Source organism: Lepisosteus oculatus, chromosome 7, assembly GCF_040954835.1.
Source record: "Lepisosteus oculatus isolate fLepOcu1 chromosome 7, fLepOcu1.hap2, whole genome shotgun sequence".
Taxonomy (NCBI): Eukaryota; Metazoa; Chordata; class Actinopteri; order Semionotiformes; family Lepisosteidae; genus Lepisosteus; species Lepisosteus oculatus.
In genome coordinates this window covers 26,445,154-26,459,270 of record NC_090702.1, presented here as the reverse complement: position 1 = coordinate 26,459,270, position 14,117 = coordinate 26,445,154, and the positions used below count along the sequence as shown (strand labels likewise).

General features: G+C 37.9%; 1 protein-coding gene across 6 annotated transcripts in view; it reads right to left on the bottom strand.

The window, feature by feature from the left end:
- The window catches only part of LOC102691813 (coiled-coil domain-containing protein 91), a 156,367-nt gene that overhangs the window by 128,065 nt on the left and 14,185 nt on the right, over nucleotides 1–14,117 (bottom strand). Inside the window, exon 2 of one of the 6 annotated variants that reach the window (XM_015352945.2) lies at nucleotides 9,372–9,587. The exons of 4 other annotated variants lie outside the window; for them this stretch is intronic. The gene's annotated coding sequence lies outside the window, so the exon portion shown is untranslated. Of the gene's footprint in view, nucleotides 1–9,371; nucleotides 9,588–11,907; nucleotides 11,952–14,117 lie in introns of those variants that run through there. One more of the 6 variants, XM_069192355.1, reaches the window with a different exon arrangement.

Here is a 14,117-nt window from a genome sequence, read left to right as displayed (position 1 = left end):
AGCTCAGACAAAAGAATCAGCAACATACTTGTGTATAAAGGAACATCCTACACTGACAGGATAAAATAATCTTTTTAGTCTATAACAGGGAAAACTATAAGGAGACCTGATTCAAGTACTGTATCTCAAAGGCACAGACAGAATCAACAGTGAAACACAAACCATAAGACACAAGTAGAAATTATATGGAAGAGCATATAAAATGGAGAACAGCAGGCACTTAAAAAGCTACCTGGCTTATTTCAAGATTGATTGGATGAAATTCTCAAATCAATTGTCTACTAAAAGGAAAATGATAGGTTGAATGGTATCTTCTCATTTGTAACTGTTCTTATGCTCTTATGTTCTTTAGTTTTACAATTACAATTACTAGTGAGACTATTACAATTAGTCTCACTAGGAAAATCAGACCTTAAACTTACTTATGGAACCGCCTACAATTTTGACTTTTACTTTATCAGGTTCACGGGAAGCTTTGTAAATTGTACCAAGTTGTCTAATTATCCACTTGGGGTACTATTATTTTTAGCATTCTCTGCTCATTATAGTTAATGGCGTAAAGAAAATCTGTAAAATTGCTTTTAAAGCAAAGAATTAAAGCACTATTTACTGATCCATATTTGAAAACTTCCTAACTCTAATAAACCTAAAGTACATTTGGGATTTTCTTTAATGTATCTTTAGGGAGAGAGCAGAACGTTTTGCCAGCAGCCAAATCACCCTGCAACTCACAACTGGCAATCCCCTGAAGCTCAGCAGGTGTGAGCCTGGTCAGTATCTGGATGGGAGACCTCCTGGGAAAGGTAAGGCTGCTGCTAAAAGAGGTGCTATTGGGATCAGTAAGGAGTGGTCTGTGTGGGTCTTAATACCCCAGTACAGTGATGAGGTGAATATACTGTAAAATGGCACCATCCTTTGGATGAGACATAAAACCGACATCCTGACTCACTGTGGTCATTAAAAATCCCAGTGTCTTTCTTGAAACGAGCAGGGGTGTTAACCTGGTATGCTGGTCAAATTTCTCTCTGGCCTTTATAAATCATTGCATCCTAATAATCCCCGTCTATGAATTTATTTCATCACTCTGTTCTCCTCCTCACTGATAGCTGGTGGTGTGTAGTGAGTGTACTGGTGCAGTATTGCTGCTGGCGCATCATCCAGCTGGGAACTACACTGGTGGGGTGCATTGAGTGGAGTGTCACAACACCTTTATGTATCAAACGAATTGGCAAAATGACCTGTTCTGTGAAAACACATACATTTCTGTACATTAATAATCACTTAGAAACCTTAAGAGTTTTGAAGAACTGGTGTCTGGAATTGTGATTCAAATCTGTGATTTGATTTTGAGCAGAAATGCTTTTTTCAGCTATTGAAAAACAGCCAGAAGTTTAAAAAAGGCTTTTGTAAATACCATTCTATGGCGGTGCTTATGAATAGTTTCAGGTTCTTGATGTTGGCCTGTAATTTGTTTGTGCTTACACTATCATTATTATAACAAAAAAAAGCTTCTTAAAATGATTAAATAAGACAGGAAGCAAGGAGTCAATCTGTCAATCTGAAATGAGCAGCCATGACACAACACCACTGGTATGCAATAACATACCAGAGCCAACACAGAGAAAAACCCACCACAGCTTAGTCCTGTGTACCACACAGGGCTGCAGGCAGGCACTAAGGCACAGGACTGCCATTTATCAAATGGCACAAGAACTGAGTACAAAACTGAACAAGCACAATATAATTTAAGTGATAATTTTATTCCTTTATAATGCTTCTATGGGTTCCATCAAAGGACTTAAGAGCATTATGTGACAAATAGTCTTCCCTTCTCTTCCACGGAGCTCACTTTGAGAAGTCTTACAAGGCATTTCATTTTCCTTTTTTGCCTTGTACCGTCACTAAAGCAAACAGAATTTCTTTATTTCATTTTCAAAAGCAGCTCAGGTCTACGGGGGCCTGTATTCTTCTTAAAAGAAGTTCTGGGTCTGATTTTCCAAACTATAATTAAGATCTTAGTTGTACCATTCTGATAACAGGCATCTTACATACAGTTCAGCTAAGGACACAAGCCTGCTGCAGAGAAAATATATTGCAATAAATGATGTTGCTTACAATACATGAATTATAGAACTGAAAATGTCCATGTTGCTCTTTCACATCAAAACATAGCTCTGCAATGAGACAGAAACATTGAATGCACAACATGCTGTCTGCTACAGGCAGTCCTAATTGGTAGCAATGTGCCTGGTCTATTAACTGCTGCTTTAAAATGAGTTAATACCACACAGCAGCAAGACTTTAGTTTTTACAGCTGGCACAGCAGTTTACATTTTAATTCTGAGTGGAAAGGTGCAGTACAAGCAAGGCTAGTCAGTCGGTGCCAGCAATCAGTAAATTTACAGTTAGGCGAAATAAAAACAGCACCATGTTTTTCACTTAACAGAAACAACACAGGAGTCAGTTAGTTTGGAGGCGATTTTGACAGCCTGCTCTTATGCCTATTTTTTGTCATTGTAAGGATGGAATTGGACTTGCTGTGAATTTTAATGCGCTATAAAACAAGTGGCAGACATCTACAGAACACACTATCACATGTTCTCAATTTTGTTGTTTTTTTTAAATAGGAAAACAGATGAATATTACAAAATTTATGCTTTCAATTTTTTTAAAAGAATACTTCATTTTAATTGCATAAGTGTAAACTCTGTCATTGTCAGTGGAAATTTTAAAAAGGGTATAACAGAGGATAGCCAAACATCACATCAGCCTCCCCTCCACAGCACATCACTGGATGGGTATCGGAATCTGGGGCTAGATCTTCATCACATGGACTTCATTGAAATGCCCTCAAAACACAGAGAACTGTGGATGTCATTTTATAACTTCATAGTCTAAGAATTGAATCAAGTGTTACAAGTGAACCAATAGCAAGAAATAAATCCACTTCCACAGTGAAAAGGAGCATGAGGATTCACTGTAGAATAACCTGTGTGATACGATCAGAAGAACCATCAGTTTTGTACAGCACAAGGATATAAATCGCTAAACCTGAATTTCTCTAGACAAGTGCTTTGACATCTACATTTTATCTTCTTTCGGGAAAAGGGACACTGCATCAATAAATTCCCACTAAGCTTTTTTTTTTTGCATTTGTCTCTGCAAAAATTACACAGAACTTCCATTACTGCCTTGGCAGAAAAACCCAAATTTCACCAATAAAGAAGGAAATGAGACTAATTATTTCCTGAGTGGAAGTCAAAACTTTTCTACTCGCTCAAAACCCAGCACTATGACTGAAGAAAAAGCGCTCTATTAACTGTTGGAATGGCTACAATTTTCTGGATAAACACCCAGCTCAGATCTATACCTACCTACAGCCAAGGGCTAATGTTATCAAAACACCTTTTTTTGCTATAATTGCTTTTAGTTATTACAAGCAATTTGTATCATGGGATACTACTTCAGTGGGGAGCCGCTTCTGAAGACTGCCCTGCTGACACGATCCAGGGTAAAAAAATGTGTCAGGAAATCAAGGATTCACCATGAATCAAAGCTAGATATCATGGTAATTCTTTATTGCCCTAGACAAGGGAGCAATGTTCCACCTTTCACTTTTTACACTCCAGTATAAAATTTCTTTAGGCGTGACAAACAGGAGTCAAGACTCACAGAAAGACCATCTTTAAGTATTCCCAGAGAGGCACCTCAAAAGTTCACAATACTGTTAAGAGTAACTTTCTTTTTTTGATTATTCGGTTAGACAAAGCACACTACGTCTGCAAAAGATGTGCAATGTCGTTTGATTTTCCATTAATCTCAGTGACGCCATGAATCTTAACGTTTGCAGAAAGGCTTGGGATTTTCCTCAAATTTGTTGCCACAGAGATCTGTTAATATTCCATGTAAACACTGTTGTTTCCACAGATACAGCATTAGAGAAAGCAATTCTCAACACTTGGAAAAAGGAAACGTTTATCTTTTTAGAGAAACCACCATTTTATGAGCAAGCACCTTAAATTGGCTTCTCGGGTCCCTTGCCTCCATCTCACTTGTGTAGTAAAAGAGGTTGTGCTGGAAATATATAAATACCAAGGTTATGTTATTTGACATGGTTTATTTACAAACAGCATACCAAAAACAACATATCATAAAATTTAAGAGGAAAAACCAAAGGCAATGCAAATTAGTCTACCCATGAACTATATTAGGAATTTCACTAGACCAAGCAAAACTGGTTTGCCTTTCTTCAGTAATCTCAGAACACTTTATAATCTGAGATAGACATTTTTGCACAGTATGCCAGCAGTTCCAGATTTCCTTTGATCCTAAACTGCAAAAATTGGATTAGTTTATGCACTGTCATCAGTGTTCAATTACAATTGTGTATATGTGTGGTTGAGGACATTATGTGCATACTTTTTGGAAGTTCATACATTAATTAGAAACGTAGAACAAAGTCAGACCTCTGAAGCCTGGCACGTATGTGAAAACCCCCTTAAAAAGATTTGAACTACCATTTAAAAATCCTATTTATGCTTTTATATAAATATACTGAGTAGAACACTGGAGCCATTACTGGGAGGTTGCAAGGGCCAGAGCTTTAAAGATGATGGAATAAAAATAGGCTGTAAGATAGGTTACATGCTGCATTGAACCAGGTGGCAGATCTCTATTCTCAATACAGACAGACACTCTGTAAAAAATGCTTTTAATCTAATATTGGTCAACACTAATATTGTTTGTGGATAAATGGCTTAACAGCCTTGTGCATATTGGTGCACTGTTCACAATTGCTGAGTCGATCTTAACAAAGTATGAGCTACATACTCATCCATCCACTCAGGATGCTTACAACCGCAGGGTCAAGCTGTGTCTTCTGATTAAACATTTTCAAAATACGAAAACCTTGCTTTTGTCATGCCCCTGTTGCCCGCACTTCAGAGCAATCAGTTCATAAGCAGGCCTCTCTATTTGTTTTTTTGCACTTCAAGGCTTTTTCATTAAAATATAGCAGCTGTTCATGAGCTCAGAAAAGGCGTGTGGGTAGCTGTGACCCACACAATTTCCCCCCTAAGTGGTCAGTGTACAGTTACAGCACCTCCCAGGACCATTTTATCAGATCACCTCATCCTTGCCATCACTTCCAAACTACTTAGCAAGCCACAAAATCACTCCCTGGACATCAGTTGAGTGCCAGTGCTGTTGTGAAATGTGCAGAGGAAAAAAGAATGTGTGCTTGTTGGCTTCTGCTGTGACTGACCATGCCCTGCTCTAGCCAAGTTCCAGCTCCAATACATCTGCAGGAATCAAATCAAATCCATTGGCCTAATGTACTTTTCACCGATGAATCAAAAACAAAATTCCCTCAAGAATCTGAGCTGTTAGTAATCAATTGGTTTATTCATGACCTTTGAACACAATCGTAGCCCATCAGAGCCCCAGCTTGTACTCCTCAGAGACCAGGATGTCTTACATTCAGGTTGGATCTCTGAACGGGACAATGAGGCACTAATGTATCTCAGTGTTTTGTGCAGAACATAATTGTATAATATCACTAAATACTTATAAATATTTTAAGTAGATTTTTGCCCAGCCATTATTAACCACTTAACCATAATCAGAAATTTTAAGTACTTTGTTATGGTGCTGCTCCTGTTAACGTTAATATTTCTTGAATTCTACTACTACATCCTAAAAAACTACACTACACTGCTGGATACTATTAATTTAAAGAAGCTTACTGACCCCTTTATACTAAGTAGAAACGTCACTCTACAAGAACTAAAATCTCAGTGTTTTCCAAATGTTTCAAGCTTGTATAAATGTCCTTTACTGTTAACAGTACACTTCCTTATTCTGCCATGTGCATGTGTCACAAGAAGTACCGAAAGGAAAAATTAAATTTGCAGATGAGTGGAAATGCAAGAAGTAAAACAGAGAAAGGTTTACTTTTACCCAAATTAATGAATGTTTCACTGGACAGTAAACTGTGCAGTAGCTGCACAGTTGCAAACCAGACTGAGTGATACAGAAATGAAAATGCAGCATCTACCCATCCCTTTTCTAACTGCTTCGGAGAATTCAGGGTCGCAAGGGGAGCTGGAGCTTATCTTGGCACACAACAAGCACACGGGAGGGTACATACAGTAGCATAGGATAGGTTACCAGTCCATCACACAGCAGAAAACACACACACACACCTCACATCAAGGCCGATTTTCCCAGAAGCCAATTAGCCTACCAGTATTTGTTTGGACTGTGGGAGGAAGCCTGGAGTGAACCCACACAAGCAGAAGGAGAACACACAAGCTCCACTCAGAGAGCACCCCAGGCCTGGAACTGAACCCAGCTCTACAAGGCTGCAATGCTAACCTCTGTGCCACTATGCCACCCCAAAATGCAGTGTCGTATCTAAAGTAAAGGAATTCAATTCCCTCTAGTGGGGCAAGGCAACCCATCAGAAAATGAAATGAAAAAGTCAAACTCAAAATGAATGAACTGAAAAATGAAACAAAAAATCTTTAAAAACCTTGTACTCTCAAATATTATTAAACACATAATTGTTCCATACTTCCAACTGTACTTTAAACAGCACCTTCTTATAAATTCCTAAATTATTCACATGACGATTCATTTAGTATTTTTCTGTATTCATTTGACAGTAAGTCACAAAAGAACACAAAAAAGGTAACAAAATGAAGCAAATAGAGAAATGTGAAGCTGATGGCTCTGCATAGACAAGTAAGAATGAAGCAAAAACCAGGCTGGTTTTAGAAAGGTTTCCTAGGGGAACATATACATATTTTTACATGTTTACACTATCAAAACTGGTTTAGTAAATACAGGAAATTCTTGGCCACTAATTCAAAAATTACTTATATCAAATAAATACCACCTCTTCACCATAAAAAAAATTCCCTCTCCCTGACATTCCTAATTCATATACTGTACCCACCAACTGCCTCTGTACAGAAGCAACACAATCTACCTAAAGCTTAGACAGTGAGAAATGTCACTTCAAACTTCTCAGTCTCAAAGTGATCATGCTATTATTTTGCAAAGGAAAAAGTAATAGGTTTATTCCATGCTGAAAAAAAGAAGAAAGAGAACACAACGTTTCGGCCGTGGAGCCTTCTTTTTTTACTGATTATGGCACACATATAAGACTTTTTTTCTAGCATAATGTGGTTGCAAAGACAAGACAAGACAAGGTTTCTGTCCTGCACTTTCAGAAAAGAACAGTTGGACTCTATGGGGAAATCAGACCCAGCGCGAGACGTTAGAAGAAAGAGCAGTCAAGAAAAGGGTTAAAATACACATTCAGTGGTCATCAAGTAAAACCAGTACAAACCCAGAGGCAGGATTATAACATTCTGGATGCATTCCTCTTATTCACAATTCTAACACCATTTCAGATTTACAGATATTAATCATTTTCAATTTTAGGGCTGGCAAACAACCCTAATGACACTGAAGTGCCTGCAGAAAAAAAACTTCATACAGCGATACTGAAGCTCCACAGTGCTACAGGTATTTCTGTAGAAGAGCATAGATGCCAATAGAGCACATACATCTTTGTAAAATGTAATATAGATGGTTTTAGCAAAGTAATGCAAGTGTACATTCGGTATTTAAAGCCTAAATGACTGAAAACATGAGAGGTTATAAAACACAAATGGATATCAGATAAATGTATACAAAACATACATTGTTTTTATTTATGAACCAAATAATGAACACTTGCATCTTTTTTCTGCTAAATCGGCTTACCGTTATATTGTACCAATAGTAAAAACAAATTTGGAATCTAGTACATCACTCAAGCTGACTGTAATTAAAGAAACAGACCACACAAAGGAGTATATTGTAGCCATGAGTAAGGCACTTCACTCAAATAGCTCCTATAAATGCCCTGCTGTATAACTGGTTTCCTAGATCAACATTGTAAATGAGAATTTGTTCGCAGTTGCCTTACCATGCAAAATAAAGGAATAAAAAAGAAAGCAAGTGTTAAAAACACTCTTCTGATACTAACTCAGGATGGGAATAACACCCCTGAAGTGGAAAACCGCTTATTTAGTCAACAGTAAGGCTTATTTAGTCAACAGTAAGGATTGGTTTTTTGCCTCATATGAACCAAATCATGTAACTAAATAATGACAGTGTGAATCAGTTATTTTTGAAAGTGGTGGTATAATTATTATCAATGATTAATTCCGTTAATAAAAGCATTTGACAGAAGAGGATGAAAAGAAGACCAGTAATAATTTACATATAGTTTGGAAAATCAGGAGTGTTTCACAGATTTTGAGATTGAATCAAAGCTATCAAATGTTTTCAGGGCAGAAAGTGGCTCTATCTAATTCAATACCATCACTATGAACCCACTTCTGTGCTTACTGAACTACAACAGCCTCAGCTGACTTATCACATAGAGTAGGATGCACTGCCACCAAATGTTTATTAGCACACACTTGAAAATATAGCAACATCTTGCGATACACACATTTAACTCAAGATACTCAAGAAAGATGCTGGTGGAAGGTTATTGATCAGGAGGCCCTTAATGTGATTCCTGGAGGACTATTCCTGTAAGATATATTGTATAGTTCATTCCAAAATATACAAAACTACATAGATATAATTGCATACATAAAATTACAATGTCACAAGGACAAAAGCCCAACCCCATCTGGGTCACCTGGGTGAGGGTATCTGATGCCCGTAGACCCAAAACACCCAGTGACCCCAGGTAACATCACTGATGTGTCGAGGTGCATCAGAGGATATATTTGTCAAGTAGTTCAAATGTGACTGGGCCAGGAAAGCCCTGGAATAATCTGGGTGACCACCAAGAATAGGTTGGTGACAACCAGAGAGAAAATTGATAGTGTGTAAAGATGATGTTCAGGGCAGCAGGGGTTTGCATTTTCCAAAAGGACAAACCCGCGATCAGCTACAGAGAGATACCGCCAGGGAGCCCAAGAGGGGAGGAGGATGAGCACCCCAGTTAAACAGACCAAAGCATGACCATTCCAAACGAATCACCAACGATGAGCGGGGATTGTGTATGCGGCAAGGTCTGTTAGGACCCGCGAGGCTTGAAGATCCACCATGCTAGGATGAAGTATACAATGAACAGGTGAGCTGCCAAAACACACCAGCTGTGGCAGGAGCAGAGGACTTTGAAATCGCAGTTTAAAGACACACCACTGGCTGAGCTTCGGACTATCCTCAGGAAGAAGCTCTTGTCCCTGCATCAGTGGGATGGCATAGAAAAAACGGGGGAAATGGAGGGCAGAAGCGCAGTGGCCACTTCACATGTTCCAAAGAGTAAGTATATTGACTGTTCTCTCCGGAATACCTACAGCAATGAAAGACAAGAGCAAGATCTCAGGCACTGCAGGGACTTAGTAAATCCAGTAGAACCTGGCATCAGCGTTGGGGAGTCCAACTGGAAGGAGATACGGGAGCTTGTCAAAGAAGGACCTGTAAGCTACTCCATCAGCTGTGAGAGATTTTGAGGGTAGTGTAGCAAAGAGGCAGAGTGGCCCATCAGTGGAGGTCAGCAGAACTCCATATTCCTAAAAAAGAGAACTTGAAGAACATCAAACCATTCAGAATTATTTCACTGTTCAGCATTGAGGGAAAGACAGATTTCAGCATTATGGCCCGGGGTTTGACAGTGTATCTCCGCAAGAATGATTACGTCAGTGCAGAAGAGTGGGATCCCTAAGGTGCCAGGTTGCCTGGAGCACACAGACGTGGTTGACGTGGTCTTACAGCTGACCAAGGAAGCCTGAGAAGGCAAGGGAGAACCGGTTGTGCTGTGGTTAGACTTCGCCAATGCATATGGGTCAATACCCCACAAGCTAGTACAGTATTATGTCCCATGGAAGATTAGGAACCTTATCTTGGGCTACCACAACAGTTTTATCTTCAGAGTTACCTCTGGGGCAATAACATCAGATTGGCACTGGCCGTACCATTTCAGGTATTCTTTTCGCTTTGAAATTGCTGGTCCAGTGAGCTGAACTGCAGTTAAGAGGCCCACTAACCATTCTGGAGTGCAGCAGCCCCCAATTAGAGCTTTTACGGATGGCCTGACTGTAACAACAAATTCAATGCTGGAGTTGTAAAATAAATCATAATATAGGTAATACAAAACATAACGCTGTTTCCTCGAATCTAATATGTTAATACAAGAGTCCCAGTAACCTTTAAGATGTACTTTATGAGCAAAACTTCAGTCACTAGCTGAGCTTAATTGTGGATTGTTTTTTGCCTCATATGAACTAAATCATGTAACTAAATAATGACAGTGTGAATCAGTTATTTGTGAAAGTGGTGGTATAATTATTATCAATGATTAATTACGTTAATAAAAACATTTGACAGAAGAGGATGAAAAGTAGTATCCCACAAAGCAAATGTTAAGGAAAGCAAGAAGATTAAGAACTAATAAAGGAAAGAAGTGTGTTACTGAAATTATTCTTGCTTATGGAAAAGAACATCTTTCTAAGTAATAGTTCAGAGTCCTAGACTAATGTGGATGGTAACACAGTTTTTTGTGATCTTGCAGCAGCGTAATCTAAGTTCCCAAATACTTTCAATTAATAGTTATTTTTACAGGATTTACCTCAATATTATTGTATTGAGCAGTTAATAGGTTGGAGATACACATATTAATTGACGTTTTTGCATTTTGTTATTAATGGCTTCACTTAAAGAATATTGGTATTATAACAGTACAAACTACGCAACACTGTCGGGTTGATATCAGGTACAAGTACATAGCAATAGCTTCTGTTGTTAGGTGATGGGATAAGTAAAGCAGTACCACTTTAATTTTCAAATTAATGATGCTAAAACAAATGTATCGACCTCTTATGACATCATGTCATTTGTGCATGCCTGTGTTGAGCATAATGAATGTGATCATAACGTCTTGTATAGCAGTTATGAAGGGATTATAAAGCCGTTCTGCAGCAACATTCATCTCAAAACCTCTCTGTAACTCACAGAACATTTTCTACTGTAAACCAATCTCATTAGGGTATAAAGAAGACACAGTACATAACTTAAAGACACAAGTAAATATGCTTCCAACAAATACATTCATTGTTGGATGACACTTCTAACCCCTTTTCCATATGAAATAATTAAAGGAAGATTTATAATAATTGCAAAATGAGTCACTTTCACGTGCTTGTTCCTCTCCATAACTCTAAAATAAATTGGGACAAAAAGATCAAGACTTTTGTTACTTGATAGATATTGGATACAATGACAAAAAAAGTGTGAGATCAATTACAAATGCTTCAATTAATTCCATTTTAAGGTTTTCAGTGAAAACCAGGGAATTTGTCTCGTCGTGTCCCCCAAAATAAAACCACAATATATCCACACAGAAAAACAAACAAACCCAGAGTAATAACAGAGGTAAGAAGAGTTTGAACCAGATCAGGTTATCAACAACATTCAACATGACCATTTATCTAGTCCTGAAGCTGTGCACAGAGGGAGGTAAGATACCTCTTCACAGATTTTGATATTTTGTAAGATTTTTATTAAATAAAAAGACACAACTCTTCTAAACAAACTTACAGCCCATCCTATTACAGAATAGTTACATTACAGAAAGGTCAAATCTAAAATTTGAATCAAATTTCCATTTAAAATAACGGTACCCTCCAGCTAGTAAAGAACTCAAAAATATGAGTAGGAAGAGGAAAAAGTTTAACAATGAGTCATATTTTCCATGGTCAAGACTAATCTGCTGTACTGATATGTATGTTCTGGGTGGGTGGTGAAATCACATCATTAGTGCCTGAATAAAGTGTGAGTTTCATTAAAGACCTTTTATTGTTAGACGTTTTGTTTGCAGCTGAAATTTAAGCTTACTGCATTCAGGCGATCAGTCCTCACTGTAGTCAAGATGTCTGCCACCAGACTCCATGATGGGATCTCAGTCTGCCAAGGGATTTAAAACTAAACTCAGTTGTGTGGATCAGTTTTTTATTATGCGGTTCTGTAATTCAAACCTAATGGAGGAACAAGGGCAGGATTAATAAATAAAGGCTGTACAGTAGCCCCTACTGTAAGTTTACAACTGCCAGCTCTCTTATTCCTCCTCAGTTTTACCAACTCCAGATGGGTTGCTGATGTTCACAGTCTAGGTCTGGATAAATATAGATCTGTCAGTGACTGTGTGAACTCTTCCATTTTTTATATAACTATAATTTAATTTTATTGTAAACATGCTTTCAATGCTCAGACGGTCAGTAAATGAGTTACTGATGTTATCGTGTGCAATGAAACTCTATGGTCTGCAGACTCTGCAGGAGATGCCAAAGCGTGAAACGCATGACCTTTCACCTTCATACCGTAATATAAACACTCTTGGTTTCAATTACTTTCAGCAAGGTGACGGAAGGTAGGGGTTTACATCCTTCCTGTATAAATCCGAATACATGTCTGCAATTTTTTCCATTTAAAATTGATTAAATTTAAGCAAAGGATAATGAATGCTCAGCTTCTTTACTACATGAAGAGTAGATTGATTTTTTCTAAACAATAGTGGTTTTGGACGTGTAAACATCAGAATACTTTCACAGTCTGTGAGCAATAAAGTCCTTCGTTTGACAAAGACAAAGCCAAGGTTTGCATTCCAAGTCAGGGGTCAAACATTTTGTACTGTTCTTCTTCTTTGTTTTTCAAGTGTCTTTCATAAAGTTTATTAATTCATCATACAATTTCCAAAACAAACACCTTCAATAAGACGCAAAGGACAATAAAAGGATGGTTATAATAAGAAGGCTAAAGAACTGACCGTGTTCTGACTCTTCTATAACCTTTGACTCCTTGGCATGATGAGCACAATTGAGCTTTTTTTTTGCACCAAACAAACTCAAAAGCAATTCTGACATGATGGGGTGTAACCTGTTGGGTAATCTGTCACAGAATTAACCAGGAATTGGAATACCAAATGTGACGCTGACTTTTGGCTCTGTTCTGCTTGAAGACCCCACCAATGTAGATGACATGCAATAACATAGGAACAAGTAATAGGTTTATTCCATGCTGAAAAAAAGAAGAAAGAGAACACAACGTTTCGGCCGTGGAGCCTTCTTCAGGTGTGCCGAAACGTTGTGTTCTCTTTCTTTTTTTCAGCATGGAATAAACCTATTACTTGTTCCTTTGCAGCCTACGCATGCTGACGCAGCTACCCACCTGATGCAATAACATAGTACAGTATAAATATTATCCTGAAGCACTAAATTCTTTCTGTCCTTATTATCCCAGTCAGACAGATACCATTCACTTTTCCCTTTTGGATGCATTTGTACTGAAAGTGCAGCTCCTGTATTTGTTATTTTAAAAAATATTTAGGCCTACAACTTCTGACTTAAAAGAAAAGAATCGGCTTTAATATTTTTTTTACAAAAAAATAGTTGCACCATTTTTGCCAAGCTGTACTAGCTCCATAGTCAGCATTTAGAATCTACATATTGCGGTCTTACACAGAGACAAATGCTCCAGTAAAGTGCAAGTGATGTATTTTACAATATGTATTAGTGTAAGTGACAGTATTCCAAGTTAGTCACACACAACACTTCTCCTTCAGTGTCAGGGTACAGAAGCCAATTAGCCCCACAGAGGAAAAAAATATTATTGGGTTTTAACAAGATAACATTTTGGTTATTTTGCAATATTTCTTACATTATTATGAGATAGAACTAATGGGTATCTGCATCAGAGACTTCGATCACACAAGTATTTTCTCCTACGAGCATGCAGAATTTGAAAAACAGTCCTCGGTGTAAAATGAACACGAGTTCTTCTAGAACACGAGAACTTCTAAATCCAAGTTTATATTATAGTGCTTGTGACCAACAGGCGAGTTGTGACATTCACAAACTTCAACGCATATGTCAGGTTGAATTAAATAGTGCCTATAGAACAAAAAAAATCTATCAAAGAGCTTACGTTGTGAGATCAAAATTAAAACAGGAAGAAGCAGAAACTTTCTTCTCAAATCACTGGGGAATTGCTGAGAGAAAAGGAGGTAGACATTGTGAAAGCAGTTATCTTTGGAAAACTTGTGTACCCTG